We start from the raw sequence: 18,392 nt of genomic DNA, 5'->3' as shown, positions 1-18,392 counted from the left end.
GGAAGAAGTTTGAGATCCTGCTACGTGGAAGGTGGTGCGAGAGTGTGGCCCATGTAACCTACGCAGAAAGGACCATGACAGCCAGAGGGCTCCCCTACAGCCCATAGTCACCAAACAGCCACTTGAAATGGTGGCCTTAGACCACGTGAAGCTAACTCCAAGCCGGTCAGGCTATGTCTACGCTTTGACTATTGTGGACCATTACTCCAGATTCCTAGTAGTAGTACCTGTCAAGGACCAGACAGCAAAGATTTATTAAATCCAACTCCTCAGACAAGATCTACAATGTCGCAAGCCATACAAAAAAATAGCTCTTCCTCAAGGGAGCAACAGACACCACACAACTCTCCCACTAAACTAATAGATGACAATGAAGAAGGCAATGGTGTCCCTGACGACATGAATATAGCTGAGCTAAGTAAATATATCAAAGCTCTTCCAACTAAAAAATACCTGGAAGGGTTTGCGCATAGACTTGAGAACTCGTATGAAAAAGAAATCCATAATTTGCAGATGGAATTTACATCGCGTATAGAGTACATAGAGAAGACCCAGGAGGATATCTCCCAAGAATTACAGGCCCACAGAGAAATCATAATTGATCACACTCTGAAATTAGAGGAAATATCATCTGGCCTAAAGGACTTGGAGAATCGTAACAGGCGAAATAATATCTGTGATTTACCGGAGTCCATCAGCCCTCCTGATCTGGTTCGCACAGTGCAAAAAAAATTTCTGGACATTCTCGGCGACAGCGAGGATAATACCATCGAGTTTGACAGGATTCATAGATCCATTGACCCTAAACCCACATCTGATACGCGTCCTCGAGATGTCATTTGTAGGGTACACTATTTTAGAGTCAAAGAAACCATTATGATAGCCTCCAGAAAAAATGGGCCTCTACGGTGCGAGGGTCATCAAATTCTACTCCTTTCAGATTTAACCAGACGCACTTTATTTTTACGCAGAGCCTTGAAACCTTTACTGGTGGTTCTTAAAGAGAGGGACATTCCCTATAGATGGGGTTTCCCCTTTCAACTAATAGCTTTTAAAGGGGGTAAAAGTGCTTCTTTCTGCCGAATTGGGGACCTGGCTAATTTTCTAGGAACATTTGAACTCCCGTTGATGGATCTCCCGGAGTGGCCATTAATTTCAGCGCTGCCAGATGCTCCTCCAAGGTGTCTCAAAGTTCCCCATCCTAAGAAATGGAACATTAGAGGAAGCCCTTCTGATCCACCTTGAAGTCCTTTCTTTCCCCTTTTCTTTTTATTTCTCCTTTTTCATGTTCATAATCCTCACCGGGCCATACTTGTTCACTAGAGGAGATAATTCTAATTTTGATCCGTTAACTTCACCATAATTTAAATAGACTTTGTTTATTATTGTGTTATATATAGATGTTCTGCTGTAGTTTAGATCTTTTATTGATTGGTCAGACCTTCTGGATGGGCTGGTGGATCATCACGGCATTACTTCGCCGTTGGCCTAGGGTTGAGCGAAACGGATCGGACAAATTCAAAAATCGCCGACTTTCGGCAAAGTCTGGTTTCATGAAACCCGACCCGATCCTAGTGTGGGATCGGCCATGAGGTCGGCAATCTGCGCGCAAAAGTCGCGTTTCGTATGACGCTTTCACCGCCATTTTTCAGCCAATGAAGGAGGACGCAGAGTGTGGGCAGCGTGATGACATAGGTCTCGGTCCCCACCATCTTAGAGAAGGGCATGACAGTGATTGGCTTGCTTTCTGCGGCGTCACAGGGGCTATAAAGGGGCGTTCCCGCCGACCGCCATCTTACTTCTGCCGATCTCAGCATGGGGAGAGGTTGCTGCAGCTTCGTCAGAAGAAGGGATATAGTTAGGGAGGGAAGATTAACCCCCAAACTGCTTGTGCTGTAGCGATTTCCACTGTCCAACACCACCTTTTTTTGCAGGGACAGTGGAGGCTAGATTTCTGTGCATCAGCTCTGTAGCTTATAAGGCTCCCTGATCGCTGCGTTGCTGTGTGTACGCTGCTGTGCAAACCAACTGCTTTTTTAAAAGCAAAAATTCTGTTGCTCCTTTCTGCACAGTTATCTTGTTTATTTGTCCACACTTTTGTGTGCAGCAGTCCTTTTTATTGCTGCCATACTTGTCCTGAGATCATTGTAGGGAGATTGTTATTGTACTACAGTCCTTGTATTTTTTCAGATATCTTCCAGTCACTTTCTGCCACTTACATTGTGTTGTTTTATACACTGGGCCTGAGTTTTGGTGCAGTCTCCCACCAAAAAAAGTGAGATTTAAATTCTCAACAAGTTTATATACACCTTCTACCTTGTTTTACAGTACCATATAACGGTTGTTATTTTGGTTAGATTTTCCAAGAATGAGGAAGTCTGGTGGAAGAGCCCGTGGGCGGTGGTTGCCAGCTGGTACTGATGATGGTGGTGGTGGAGCATCTGGTGGTAGTGGCAAAAGCACAATAGCACCTAAGGCTGGAGGTGTTGAGCCAGCGTCATCCAATCATGGATTTCAAATTATTTTGCCCCACCTTCCCCTGCTGACACGTAGCTTGCCTGAAAAATGTCTTGCTTTTGGCCTCCTCTTACTGACTGATCCAATTCCTCCATTTGCAGCTGCTGAATGTCCACCATAGGCCATTTTTATACCTCCCTAAATGGGCTGACTCCCCCCACAGGGCCGTGGTCACCACCTGGCGCAAGCACCCGTGCGAGTGCCGTTTGCCTGGACAGGTGGGTGTGCCCACTCTTGGGCGACGGCACTGGCACAGGGTCCCTCATAGTACAATGAAGTGTCTCTGGTGGTGGTGGTGCACAACCAACGTCAGACACACCGTCGTAATATGAAGGGCCCTGTGCCAGTACCGCCGCCCACGAGAGAGTGTTCCCCCACAGCTCAAACAGTGCTCTACCACTTGCAATACTTACCTCTCCCTGCCCCACCACTGTGTAGTCTGTGCTGATAAATCCTTCAATGGCACTGCCAATACAAATGTGTTGAAATGATAGATGATAGTTAAAATATACAGGGGCCCTGCCTTCCATTTAGACCAGTTAATACTTTGCGCAAACTACCACTGTCTGCTACTCAGCAGAGGAACCTACCCCTGTACCTAGCATTGCCACCTGTTTATTTATGAATAATTTTTTGGCAGACATTTAGCCCACTTTATTATTTGGGCCTATATCTGTGTTTCCTCCTCATCCTGCCCATTGCCCAGCCACTGCTAGATGAGTCTGCTGGTACATTGACCCAGACCACTACATTCTACACAGCCAGAATCTGACGTTGCTGAAAGTCAGGTTCCCCTTCCCGCATACTATACCACCTTACACGGGGACAAAGAGGAAGGTGCAGGTGAAAGTGCAGGTTCCTTCATCAGGTGGGGGGGCATACTCGTTGGCGACGTTACTGGCACAGGGCCCCTCAAATCCATATTCTAAATCCAAAGGTGTCTCAATAGCTTTTCACAAATCTTTCATGCCTGAGATTCTGGACTCATTAGTTGACAAAGATGGTAGATACATTATTCTGCTCATCATATGGGCAGAGTGTAAATATGTAATAGCTGATGTGTATTTCCCAAACCAAGGACAGCAGAAGCTCGGAGCAGAATGCAAAAGACGCCTTGATGAGAAGAGAAATTCCCTTCACGCGCTGAATTTGTGGCAGAACTCAACGATATATACAGAATGGAACAAATGATCAGACTTCAGGAAATCCTGATAAAACATGTAATACATGGGCCCCCTGGAGACACCTGAATGAGATCTTTGGCTTTCAAGAACCTAAGTCACTCCCATATTTATTTATCTCCTTATATACCCACCTATTTGTTAATGATTAATTTATAAGGACCTCAGGGATGATGAGACATCTCTGGACCGGTTAGTCTATAGGTAGCCGAGATGAAGGAGACTTGCCAGTTACGTTTCCTACCACACATCCCTTCCCTCAACAATCCTCTCCCGCTTTCTTCTTCTCTACTTCTTTAGGTTGTCCTCTTTCTTATCCAGATTCAATTTTCTTGATCTCTTTTGAATAATTATTATAAGGTGTTATTAAATATCTTTAGTTTTTTTATTATTAATATTTTACAACAATATTAGGAACAGTGATATCGTAGGATGGAGTACAAGTCCATGCAGCTTTGTGGAGATGTTGTATTTTGATTCTCGAGTAATTTATGAGCAATATCTAATAATCTTGCTGATAAAATTGATTGTACTCCTGTAACTTATGTTCCAATAAACTTGATTTATACAGAAATAATGGTCTATCAATGACTGTACTTAGTTCCTGCAGTACTCGGGGGTGGATCCCATCCGGGCCCGGAGATTTGTCAATTTTAGTGACTTTTAGACGCCGCCGTACTTCCTGCTGGGTTAAGCAGGTGACACTTAATGGGAATTTTTGTTATCACTGATCATATTGTCATTCATGGGATTTTCTTGTACACCATGTTCCAAATTATTATGCAAATTATCTTTTTCTCAGATTTTCCTAAATGGTTGGTGCAAAAGACAGTCAGTCTAATAAAAGTCATCACCCGTTAGAGTATACATCGAATTTTATTGAAGAAACCTCCCAATGATAACAGTATAATCTCCAAAATAAATAAAACCTCACAATGCACTGTTCCAAATTATTAGGCACAGTAGAATTTCTAAACATTTGATAAAGAACTGAAAAGTCTCATTTGTGGAATTTGCAGCATTAGGAGGTCACATTCTCTGAACAATAAGCTATTTACCTCCAGAACCTCCTAACAGGCCAAGTTTCTGCTTTTTATACCATGGAAGAAAGTTGTCAGTCAGAAACTCTATATACTTTGCAGAGATCATTTTCACACCTTCAGGAACCTTAAAGGGCCCTACCAGCTGTTTCCCCATGATTTCAGCCCAAACATGACTCCTCCATCTCCTTTCTGACATTGCGGCCTTGTTGGGACATGGTGGCCATCCACCAACCATCCACTACTCCATCCATCTGGACCATCCAGGGTTGCTCAACACTCATCAGTAAACAAGACTGGAAATTAGTCTTCATGTATGTCTGGGCCCACTGCAACCGTTTCTGCTTGTGAACACTGTTTAAGGGTGGCCGAATAGTAGGTTTATGCACCACAGTAAGCCTTTGAAGGATCCTACACCTTGAGGCTCGAGGGACTCCAGAGGCACCAGCAGCTTCAAATATCTGTTTGCTGCTTTGTAATGGTATTTTGGCAGCTGCTCTCTTAATCCAATGAATTTGTCTGGCAGAAACCTTCCTCATTATGCCTTTATCTGCATGAACTCTGTGCTCTGTTTCAGTCACAAAACTCTTCACAGTATGATGATCACTCTTAAGTTTTCTTGAAATATCTAATGTTTTCATCCCTTGACCAAGGCATTGCACTATTTAACGCTTTTCGGCAGCAAAGAGATCCTTTTTATTTCCCATATTGCTTGAAACCTGTGGCCTGCTTAATAATGTGGAACATCATTTTTAAGTAGTTTTCCTTAAATTAGAATCACCTGGAAAACTAATTATCACATGTGTTCAAGATTGATTTCAGTGATCCATTGAGCCCTGAGACACAATACCATCCATGACTTTATTTGAGAAACAAAACAATTAAATCTTTATGACACTTAAATCCAATTTGCATAATAATTTGGAACATGGTGTATACTATTGAGAAAAAGTCATTTAGCATATTGGCTTTTTCCTCATCCTCATCCACCATTTCACCCAGACTATTTTTAAGGGGGCCAACACTATCATTTTTTAGTTTCTTACTATTTATGTAGTTAAAGAATATTTTGGGATTATTTTTGCTCTCTCTGGCAATGAGTCTCTCTGTCTCAATCTTTGCTGCCTTGATTTGCTTTTTACAGAATTTATTAAATTTTTTTGTATTTATTTGATGCCTCCTCACTACCTACTTCCTTTAATTCTCTATATTCTTTCTTTTTGTCCCTTATTGCGCCCCTTACAGCTCTATTTAGCCATATTGGTTTCCTCCTATTTCTAGTATGTTTATTCCCATACGGTATATACTGTGCACAGGTCCTATCCAGGATGCTAATAAACGTCTCCCATTTTCTTCGTGTATTTTTATGTCTCAGGATATCGTCCCAGTTAATCTCATCCGTTGGAAATTTGCCCTCCTGAAGTTTAGTGTCCTTGTCACCCCTCTACTACACATCTTATTAAAGGAGACATGAAAACTTATTATTTTGTGATCACTATTCCCCAAGTGACCCCTAACCCTTATATTTGATATGCGGTCTGGCCTGTTGGTTAACATTAGGTCTAGCAGTGCCCTTCTTCTTGTTGGGTCCTGAACCAGTTGTCAGAGGTAATTGTCTCTCATAGTTGTCAGACCCCGATTACCTTTACTGGAACTGCAGGTTTCTGTTCCCCAATCTATTTCAGGGTAGTTGAAGTCCCCCATAATAATGACTTCTCCTTGAGTCGCAGCTTCATCTATTTGCTTTACGAGGATATTCTCCATTGCTTCCATTATTTTTGGAGATTTATAACAAACCCCTATCAGTAATTTATTATTTTTTCCCCCTCCCCTTATCTCCACCCACAGGGACTCTACATTTTCATTAGATTCACCTATATTATCACGCAGGATGGGTTTTAAGGAAGATTTTGCATATAGACACACCCCTCCCCCTCGCTTATCTGTACGGTCATTTCTGAAAAGGCTATAGCCCTGCAAGTTAACAGCCCAGTCATGGCTCTCATCCAGCCACGTCTCAGATATCCCCACCATGTCATAATTATGCTCCAACATTAGTTATAATTCGGCCATTTTGTTGGCGAGGCTTCTGGCATTAGTATACATGCACTTGATGTTCCTCTCTGTACCTCTATTCTTTCCTAAATTATTAACTGTTCTAACCCCACCCCCCATGCCACCGCTACCCCCAACTTCCTTATTTGTGCCCAGGTCTCTATCTGCACTATCTTCCCCTCCTATAAAATGAATACCCTCCTCCCATTCCCTAGATTAAACACTCCTCCAACCTTCTAACCATTTTCTCCCCCAGCACAGCTGCACCTTCCCCATTGAGGTGCAGCCCGTCCCTAGCGTAGAGCCTGTAGCCCACTGAGAAGTCGGCCCAGTTCTGCAGGAACCCAAACCCCTCCTTCCTACACCAATTCTTGAGCCACTTATTAACCTCCCTAATCTCCCGTTGCCTCTCTGATGACATTAGTCACAGAGATTTTTTTTTTTTGGACCAAGGATCAGGCCTCTATAACACACTAGATGCTACAAACTATTTTTCAAGTCAGGTGCCTTACTGAATGACGTTAATAACAGAAGAGTTTGTTTGTGGCCTCTGGATCAGGCCTCTACAGCTTAATGTCAACCCAACCAAATGACAAAGTGTGATACGGCGGGTTGTCTAACTGTTTGCAAAAGAAAAATTGTAATTTTTTTTAATGTGCCTTAGGTCTGCAGACAGTTTTATATCACCACAGCACTAAATGACAAGGTGGGATACAGCAGGCTGTTTAGTATTTTTTCACTAGCTACATGTGAATTAGAATGCTATACTCGTGCATGGATCACAATTAGGGATGAGTGAGTATATTCGTTAGGATTCGGTACTCGGCGAGTAAGCCGGTACTCGCAGTACTTGAATCCTAGCCAGTATTTCACTACTCACCTCGCAATATTCGTATCTCACGCCCAGCATTAGCCAATCACAGTAATGCCGCAGCCTTCTTTGTTGTGGGTGGCATTACTGTGATTGGCTGGCTGTGCATAGATGAGTCATCTTAGTAGGCTATGACTCCTAGGCTCTATACATGCCCTGCCGGCGCCATTTTCTGCACATTGCATCCGGAACACAGCTAGTGCTAGCGTTGGGAGAGTGTGAGCAGCTGCTAGGGAGAGTTGTGCTTTTGGAAATCGTCCAGAAATCATCTAAAAAGCAAACACAAAAGCTCTTGTGAGCGCTATTCTATTAGTAGGTGACTATAGTAGTACAGTTAGGCAGGCAGGAGAGTTGCAGCACATACATAGTAGCTCAATATCTCTGCTCTTGCTGAAAGTAATGTATAAGATCAGGGAGTAGTGACAGTTTTCCCAGCTTTTTTCAGGGTCACATTTACCCCTACAGGCCAATTTTTTTGCCTTTACGGTGCTGTTTGCACGCCGAATAGCATGCACGTTACTGCACAACTGACAGCCAGCTCCATTGTCTTCTGTGTTGACTGGCGAGCTAAATATTCGGCATTAAACTCAAGTCAATTTTTTTGCCTTTATGGTGCTGTTTGTAAAACACAAAGCAGTACTAGGCTGTAATGCTACCTTCCACAAAGCACAAACTGTTCCTTGTTCCCCAATATCTGCATCTGAACTTCTGCAACTATGTCACAAAAACCCCAAATTCCCCAAAAGCCTGTTGTGAAGGGACAGGGACAGGGACGTGGACGTGGGGTTGTCAGTGGTTCCCGACAAGGCACTGAGTCAGGGAGACAGAAGAAGGTTGATGAATATGTTTCTGTTGAAAATTCCCGGTCTGGAATGTAAACTTGTCTGGAAGCTAGAAAAGCAAGAGCAGATACTGTCTTGGATAGCAGATAAGGCCTCAATGAAATTTTCTAGTAGCACCCAATCCTCCACGACCATACAGTCTACTGTCGATACACAGAACACTGGGTCATCCAATCCTCAACCTGTTCCTACTTCCTCCTCCCCTCAGCAGTCACAGGAAACATTTGACTCCATGATTGGACACTCCGATGATCTGTTTGGTACATATGATCCTTTGGTTGCCTGTGGCCTCTCAATGGGCAACATTGAAGAGGAACATGAGGAGGTATTGTCTGTTCATGACCAAATATTTGAAAACCCATGGACAGAAGAAAGCCACTTTCAGCCACGTGATATACCGGCTCAAGAGGTGGAGGCTGATGATGATGAGACACAGTTGTCATCTGGCCAGCCGACAATATCAACACGGAAGGAGGATGACATGGACGACGAGGTGGTCGATGATGAGTCCACTGATCCGACCTGGACCGTTGGTACGCATAGACAACACAGCAGCACAGAGGAAGAAGGTGGATACGTAGCACCAACAAAGGCACCAAGGGCTCCTGGTTTGAGCAGTGTGAAGTGTGTCAACGGTTGCCAAGAGCAATCCCTCTGTGCCCCAAGTCAAGGTAAGGGGGCGTTCATCTTCTGTTTGGAATTTTTTTTTTTGGATAGTCCTCCTGAACCCAACATTATCATCTGTAGCATCTGCCATACAAAGCTGAGCAGAGGCCAGGGAAAGGCAACTAGAGCACCACCAGTATGCATAAACACATGGCAGCCAAGCACCCTAGTCGGTGGGCGGAACAACAGAGTACCAAATCAGTGGCTGCCTTGTCGCCTGTGATCCGTCCTTCTCAATCTTCTGGCCAGGAAGCAGGTGCTCATACCTCCTGCTCACAAGCTGCGGTTGAAGAGACACGGGACATAACAATCCCATCCACTTGTTTGTCCTAGCCAAGCATCCAGTTGTTCGTGCCCCAGATCTATGACAGGAAGCGTAAATACCAACCCACGCACCCACAAGCACAAATACTAAGTGCGCACATTGCCAAGTTGCTAGCCATGGAGATGTTGCCGCTTAGGCTTGTGGGGACACAGTCTTTCCATGATCTCTTGGCTGAGGCTGCTCCACGATACTCTGTTCCCAGCCGGCACTATTTTTCCCGGTGTGCCGTCTCTGCGTTACACCAGCACGTGTTAAATAATCTAAAGCGTGCTCTCACCAACGCCGTGACCGGGAAGGTCCACCTAACAACAGACACGTGGACAAGTAGTTGTGGACAGGGATGATACATTTCTGTCATGGCACACTGGCTGAACCTAGTGGAGGGAGGGACAAAGTTGCAAACTGGAACATCACTTATTCTACCCACGCCACGTATAGCGGGCCCAACCTCAGTCATCGTTTCCGCATCATCATATACGTCAAGTCTCCCCTCTTCCTCCTCCTCATCCTATGCTGAATTACCCTCCACATCACTCCTAAGTTGGGAGCTGTGCAGCAAAGCATCGGCAAAGTGGCAACACGCTCTGCTAAAGCTGATCTGTTTAGGTAAAACACCACACACTGCAGCAGAGCTGTGGCAAGGAATAAAACAGACCGATCAGTGGCTCTCCTGTCATGATCTCCATGGCCAGAGAACTAGCATAAGCCTCTATAGGAACAAGCTCTTGGAAGATGTAACTATACTGACCATGAACTAAACCTACCGCATCATCTAGAAGTAGCCAGGTAGCATGTCCTACTTTTTATCCCTATATGCCCAGCGCCGGCCGGAGAACTAAATAATGCTAGCAGAGGGAAATATAAGACCTGACTCACCTCTAGAGAAATGCCCAAAAAAAGGAGACAGAGGCCCCCCACATATATTGGCGGTGATTTTAGAAGAAATAACAAACGCAGCAGGAAAATAGTTTTAGCAAATTTGAGGTCCGCTTTCTAGATAGCAGAAGACAGAAAGCATACTTTCATGGTCAGTAGAAAACCCTAACAAAACACATCCAGAAATTACTTTAGGACTCTGGCATTAACTCATAATACCAGAGTGGCAATTCCTGATCAACAAGAGCTTTCCAGACACAGTAACGAAACTGCAGCTGTGAACTGGAACCAAAATACAAAAACAAAACATGGACGAATGTCCAACTTATCTAGTAGATGTCTGGGAGCAGGAACAAGCACAGAGAGGCTTCTGATAACATTGTTGACCGGCAAGCAACTAACAGAGAAGCCAGGTTATATAGCGACACCCAGATCTAATCAGAACAGGTGAACAGGGAAGATGATGTCACAAGTTCAATTCCACCAGTAGCCACCGGGGGAGCCCAGAATCCAAATTCACAACAGTACCCCCCCCTCAAGGAGGGGGCACCGAACCCTCACCAGAACCACCAGGGCGATCAGGATGGGCCCTATGAAAGGCACGAACCAGATCAGAGGCATGAACATCAGATGCAGTGACCCAAAAATTATCCTCCTGGCCATATCCCTTCCACTTGACCAGATACTGGAGTCTCCGTCTGGAAACACGGGAGTCTAGGATTTTTTCCACAACGTACTCCAACTCACCCTCAACCAACACCGGAGCAGGAGGCTCAACGGAAGGCACAACCGGTGCCTCATACCTGCGCAATAACGACCGATGAAAAACGTTATGAATAGAAAAGGATGCAGGGAGGTCCAAACGGAAGGAAACAGGGTTAAGAATCTCCAATATTTTATACGGACCGATGAACCGAGGCTTAAACTTAGGAGATGAGACCCTCATAGGGACAAAACGAGAAGACAACCACACCAAATCTCCAACACAAAGCCGAGGACCAACACGACGGTGACGGTTGGCAAAAAGCTGAGTCTTCTCCTGGGACAACTTTAAATTGTCCATCACCTGCCCCCAGATATGATGCAATCTCTCCACCACCGCATCCACTCCAGGACAATCCGAGGATTCCATCTGACCGGAGGAAAATCGAGGATGGAACCCCGAATTACAGAAAAACGGGGAAACCAAGGTGGCAGAGCTGGCCCGATTATTGAGGGCGAACTCCGCCAATGGCAAAAAAGCAACCCAATCATCCTGGTCAGCAGACACAAAACACCTCAGATATGTCTCCAGGGTCTGATTAGTCCGCTCGGTCTGGCCATTAGTCTGAGGGTGAAAAGCAGACGAAAAAGACAAATCTATGCCCATCCTAGCACAAAATGCCCGCCAAAATCTAGACACAAATTGGGTTCCTCTGTCAGAAACGATATTCTCAGGAATACCATGCAAACGAACCACATTTTGAAAAAACAGGGGCACCAACTCGGAAGAAGAAGGCAATTTGGGCAGGGGAACCAAATGAACCATCTTAGAAAAACGGTCACACACCACCCAGATGACAGACATCTTCTGAGAAACAGGCAGATCTGAAATAAAATCCATCGAGATGTGTGTCCAAGGCCTCTTAGGAATAGGCAAGGGCAACAATAATCCACTAGCCCGAGAACAACAAGGCTTGGCCCGAGCACAAACGTCACAAGACTGCACAAAGCCTCGCACATCTCGTGACAGGGAAGGCCACCAGAAGGATCTTGCCACCAAATCCCTGGTACCAAAAATTCCAGGATGACCTGCCAACGCAGAAGAATGCACCTCAGAGATGACTTTACTGGTCCAATCATCAGGAACAAACAGCCTATCAGGCGGACAACGATCCGGTCTATCCGCCTGAAACTCCTGCAAGGCCCGCCGCAGGTCTGGAGAAACGGCTGACAAGATAACTCCCTCCTTAAGAATACCTGTGGGGTCAGAGTTGCCAGGTGAATCAGGCTCAAAACTCCTAGAAAGGGCATCCGCCTTAACATTCTTAGAACCTGGTAGGTACGATACCACAAAATTAAACCGAGAAAAAAATAATGACCAGCGCGCCTGTCTAGGATTCAGGCGCCTGGCGGTCTCAAGATAAATCAAATTTTTGTGGTCAGTCAATACCACCACCTGATGTCTGGCCCCCTCGAGCCAATGGCGCCACTCCTCAAACGCCCACTTCATGGCCAAAAGCTCCCGATTCCCAACATCATAATTCCGCTCAGCGGGCGAAAATTTACGGGAAAAGAAGGCACAAGGCCTCATCACGGCGCAGTCAGAACTTTTCTGCGACAACACTGCCCCAGCTCCGATCTCAGAAGCGTCGACCTCAACCTGAAAAGGAAGAGTCACATCAGGCTGACGCAACACAGGGGCAGAAGAAAAACAGCGCTTAAGCTCCTGAAAGGCCTCCACAGCATCAGGGGACCAATTAGCAACATCAGCACCCTGTCTAGTCAAATCGGTCAATGGCTTAACGACATCCGAAAAACCAGAAATAAATCGACGATAAAAGTTGGCAAAGCCCAAAAATTTCTGAAGACTTTTAAGAGAAGAGGGCTGCGTCCAATCACAAATAGCTTGAACCTTGACAGGATCCATCTCAATGGAAGAGGGAGAAAAAATATATCCCAAAAAGGAAATTCTCTGAACCCCAAAAACGCACTTAGAACCCTTGACACACAGAGAATTAGACCGCAAAACCTGAAAAACCCTCTTAACTTGCCGGACATGAGAGTCCCAGTCATCCGAAAAAATCAGAATATCATCCAGATACACTATCATAAATTTATCCAAAAAATCGCGGAAAATATCATGCATAAAGGACTGGAAGACTGAAGGGGCATTAGAAAGACCAAAAGGCATCACTAAATACTCAAAGTGGCCCTCGGGCGTATTAAATGCGGTTTTCCACTCATCCCCCTGCCTGATCCGCACCAAATTATACGCCCCACGGAGATCAATCTTAGAGAACCACTTGGCCCCCTTTATGCGAGCAAACAAATCAGTCAGCAACGGCAATGGGTATTGATATTTAACCGTGATTTTATTCAAAAGCCGATAATCAATACATGGTCTCAAAGAGCCGTCTTTTTTTGACACAAAGAAAAAACCGGCTCCTAAGGGAGATGACGATGGACGAATATGTCCCTTTTCCAAGGACTCCTTTATATATTCTCGCATAGCAGCATGTTCAGGCACAGACAGATTAAATAAACGACCCTTTGGGTATTTACTACCCGGGATTAAATCTATGGCACAATCGCACTCTCGGTGCGGAGGTAACGAACCAAGCTTGGATTCTTCAAAGACGTCACGATAGTCAGACAGGAACTCAGGAATTTCAGAGGGAATAGATGATGAAATGGACACCAAAGGTACGTCCCCATGAGTCCCCTTACATCCCCAGCTCAACACAGACATAGCTCTCCAGTCAAGGACTGGGTTGTGAGACTGCAGCCATGGCAATCCCAGCACCAAATCATCATGTAGATTATACAGCACCAGAAAACGAATAGTCTCCTGGTGATCCGGATTAATACACATAGTCACTTGTGTCCAGTATTGTGGTTTATTATTAGCCAATGGGGTGGAGTCAATCCCCTTCAGAGGAATAAGAGTTTCCAAAGGCTCTAAATCATACCCACAACGATTGGCAAATGACCAATCCATAAGACTCAAAGCGGCGCCAGAGTCGATATAGGCGTCAGTAGTAATAGATGACAAAGAGCAAATCAGGGTCACAGACAAAATAAATTTAGACTGTAAAGTGCCAATGGAAACGGATTTATCAAGCTTTTTAGTACGCTTAAAGCATGCTGATATAACATGAGTAGAATCCCCACAATAGAAACACAACCCATTTTTCCGTCTAAAATTCTGCCGCTCGCTTCTGGACAGAATTCTATCACACTGCATGCTTTCTGGCGTCTTCTCAGTGGACACCGCCAGATGGTGCACTGGTTTGCGCTCCCGCAAACGCCTATCGATCTGAATGGCCATTGTCATGGACTCATTCAGACTTGCAGGCACAGGGAACCCCACCATAACATCCTTAATGGCATCAGAGAGACCCTCTCTGAAAGTAGCCGCCAAGGCACACTCATTCCACTGAGCAAGCACAGACCATTTACGGAATCCTTGGCAGTAAATTTCAGCTTCATCTTGCCCCTGCGATAGGGACATCAAAGTTTTTTCTGCCTGAAGTTCCAAATGAGGTTCCTCATACAGCAAGCCCAAGGCCAAAAAAAACGCATCCACATTGCGCAACGCAGGATCCCCTGGTGCCAATGCAAAAGCCCAGTCTTGAGGGTCGCCCCGGAGCAAGGAAATCACAATCCCAACCTGCTGTGCAGGGTCTCCAGCAGAACGAGATTTCAGGGACAAAAATAGCTTACAATTATTTCTAAAATTCTGAAAGCTAGATCTATTCCCTGAGAAGAATTCCGGCAAAGGAATTCTCGGCTCAGATACCGGAGCATGAATAATAAAATCTTGCAAATTTTGTACTTTCGTGGTGAGATTATTCAAACCTGCAGTTACACTCTGAAGATCCATTATTAACAGGTGAACACAAAGCCATTCAAAGATTAGAAGGAGAGAGAAAAAAAAGAAAGACTGCAGCATAGACAGACTGGCAAGTGATCCAATTAAGAGCACAGAGAAAAAAAAAAAAAAAAAAAAACTCTCAGCAGACTTCTTATTTCTCTCCTTTCTCAGCCAAGGATTTTAACCCTTTAGTGGGCCGGTCAAACTGTCATGATCTCCATGGCCAGAGAACTAGCATAAGCCTCTATAGGAACAAGCTCTTGGAAGATGTAACTATACTGACCATGAACTAAACCTACCGCATCATCTAGAAGTAGCCAGGTAGCATGTCCTACTTTTTATCCCTATATGCCCAGCGCCGGCCGGAGAACTAAATAATGCTAGCAGAGGGAAATATAAGACCTGACTCACCTCTAGAGAAATGCCCAAAAGGAGACAGAAGCCCCCCACATATATTGGCGGTGATATGAGATGAAACAACAAACGCAGCAGGAAAATAGTTTTAGCAAATTTGAGGTCCGCTTTCTAGATAGCAGAAGACAGAAAGCATACTTTCATGGTCAGTAGAAAACCCTAACAAAACACATCCAGAAATTACTTTAGGACTCTGGCATTAACTCATAATACCAGAGTGGCAATTCCTGATCAACAAGAGCTTTCCAGACACAGTAACGAAACTGCAGCTGTGAACTGGAACCAAAATACAAAAACAAAACATGGACGAATGTCCAACTTATCTAGTAGATGTCTGGGAGCAGGAACAAGCACAGAGAGGCTTCTGATAACATTGTTGACCGGCAAGCATCTAACAGAGAAGCCAGGTTATATAGCGACACCCAGATCTAATCAGAACAGGTGAACAGGGAAGATGATGTCACAAGTTCAATTCCACCAGTAGCCACCGGGGGAGCCCAGAATCCAAATTCACAACACTCTCCCCACTGCAACTCGAACTCAGTCTGGTTGTCTGCGATAATGGGCATAACCTGGAGGCGGCATTAAAGCTCGGGCTATGCATGGCTCACGTACTGAACCTAGTGGTTCCAAAATTTATCAAAACATACCCTGACTTGCCGTACCTACTTGAGAAGGTGCGCCGTATTTGTGCCCCTTTCCGCCATTCCTCTACCGCTGTTACTGATCTAAGCAATTTACTTTGCCAAATCACTGACTCATTTGTGACCTACCCACACGATGGAACTCAATATATCATATGTTAGCAAGGATTAGTGAGCAGCAGAGGGCAGTAGCTGAATACCAGCTTAAACATGCCCGTCAGACTGCGACTCAGCCAAAGCACATAACAACTGTCGAGTGGGTGTGGATCGCTGACATTTGTCAGGTGCATGATAACTTTGAGTACTGCACCAACCTCGTGAGCTGTGATCAGGCTATTATCAGCGTAACCACCCCGCTGCTGTGTATGTTGAAAGAATCGCTGCATAATCTAAACATGGAATCTTTGCGTTCCCATCAGCAGGGTATGGAGCAAGATCTCACACTGGGTGATCCTACCCAGCCCAGCCAATGTCATGATGAGGCAAGATTGGGTGATGAAGATGAGGAGGAAGATGGCTCTATCATGATCAGGTGTCCTGTAATCTGTTTCGCACCAGACACAAGCCCTTCAGCTCCTGAAATCAGCTGCAAACAGGCGAGAGACCTGCCCTTCTGTCCTGGCTCTTTCTTCAGCCGCAGTTGTATCCTATAGCTGTGGATGGCCTGGCTCTTGCCTAAATCGTTACGTGGTCACTGCTATTGCTGCTGTCACTGCTGCAGTCTTCCCCACTGACCCTGGATAGCTGGGCTTGTTCTTAAACCTTACGGTGCCCTTCTTCTCTCTCGGCTGGCCTTCCTGGCCCTGATGCTGCCTGACTGGACCTTGGACTTCTGAGGAGCTGACTGCCCTGACAGGGCGCTCCCGCCCAACTGATTCAAATTTCCAGAAGTTTCTCAGGCTGACTCTGATAAATTTTAACAAGGACTGGATTTCGCCACAGTTTTGAAGTGCTCCAGATGACATCATCCCAACCTAAAGGCACCCAAGACATTCTTTTATGCTACTGGTGATCATGTCCATCCCTTCCCATACAAACCCCTTTCCTCCTTCTAATCACATGTGTATCCTACTCCTACTTCTGCCACATGTACCTCATGGTCAACAAGCTAGAAACAATGTTCCATTCATTAATATTTCCCATCCGAGGCAATTGTGGTGAGGCCTCCTTCCTGCATCAACCATGGTATCATACCCCTTGGGCTCATTTTTGGAAACACTATGTCTATGCCTGCACATAGTAGTCTCGTTTCATCATTGTCTGGCTCTTGAGGCCTCCTTGCTGCGTCAACCATGATACAACCCCTAGGGCTAATGTTTGGAAGACACTACGCCTGCACATTGTGCAGTGGAATAACAAGGACAGTAGTCCAACCATTAGAATTGTGACCCCCTTGTGATGATGATGGGGGGCTTCTTCCTGCATTAAACACAGCGGGGGGAATGAGGCCTGACTGCCTTGAAGAGAGGACGCACTTCACATGAGCTTCGTCCAAATCAACAAACTTTTGACTCCTTAAACGTTTTCTGGCCTCAAATCCCCCAAGTATTGGACTGGAGCCCCCAGAAACACTAATGGTGGACTTTGGGCCAGCTTTACCGCTCCCCGCTGTCTTCTGAGGATCTGAGAGCACGGGTCCCGGAGGACGAGAATGGAGCCTTGTGCCATCTTCCCCTTGGCTCTGGACTGCGACATACGTAGAGGGGGGTCCCCGGCGGGCCAGCATTGAGTTCACCAGACGCTGCAGCCTCCTCGCGTGGCTCCCGTGTCCTGCTGAGCGCTCACCCTGCCCCCTTCCCCGATGTCTGGGGCATCTGAGCCACGGACTGCTCACTACCTCTGCCCCCATGTGGCGCTCCCCCCCCCCCCCCCCGGACGCTCCACCTGCCCTCCTCCGGCCATAAGCAGCGTAGCTGTCCGGGGTCGGTCTCCTGAGTCCTCCGTGCTGGACGTGGGGGTCCCTTCTGCTCGGACCGCTCTTTTCGGTGGTGGCTGTGGTGTTGTGGGGCTGGCACGCTCTTTGGCTGCCCCACCTGCTGGATTTCTCCTATGACGCCACTTTGGAGGGGGTGAGTGCAGCCATTGCCGATCTGTTGAGATCCAGGAGGGGGCAGCAGAGGAAGAAACAACCAGCTGGAACTCCAATATACAAGGTACGTGCTCTGGTGGTGCTCTGCTGACACCTGGTGGCTGTTTATATTACTGCTCTCTATTAAAGCTCCTCTAGCTCACCTAATGACAATTCTGCATTGAACTCCAATCAAGCTGCCCAATTGGGGCTGAGAATCCTGAGAAAGCCTTGAACGACTCCCTGGTGCTGGCCAAAGGGTTAAAATCCTATGGACTTGCAGATTATAACGCACTGCTGCCACCTAGTGCCCCTTT

The sequence above is a fragment of the Ranitomeya variabilis genome, chromosome 3, assembly GCF_051348905.1.
Source record: "Ranitomeya variabilis isolate aRanVar5 chromosome 3, aRanVar5.hap1, whole genome shotgun sequence".
Lineage (NCBI taxonomy): Eukaryota > Metazoa > Chordata > Amphibia > Anura > Dendrobatidae > Ranitomeya > Ranitomeya variabilis.
This window is presented reverse-complemented; position numbering follows the sequence as displayed.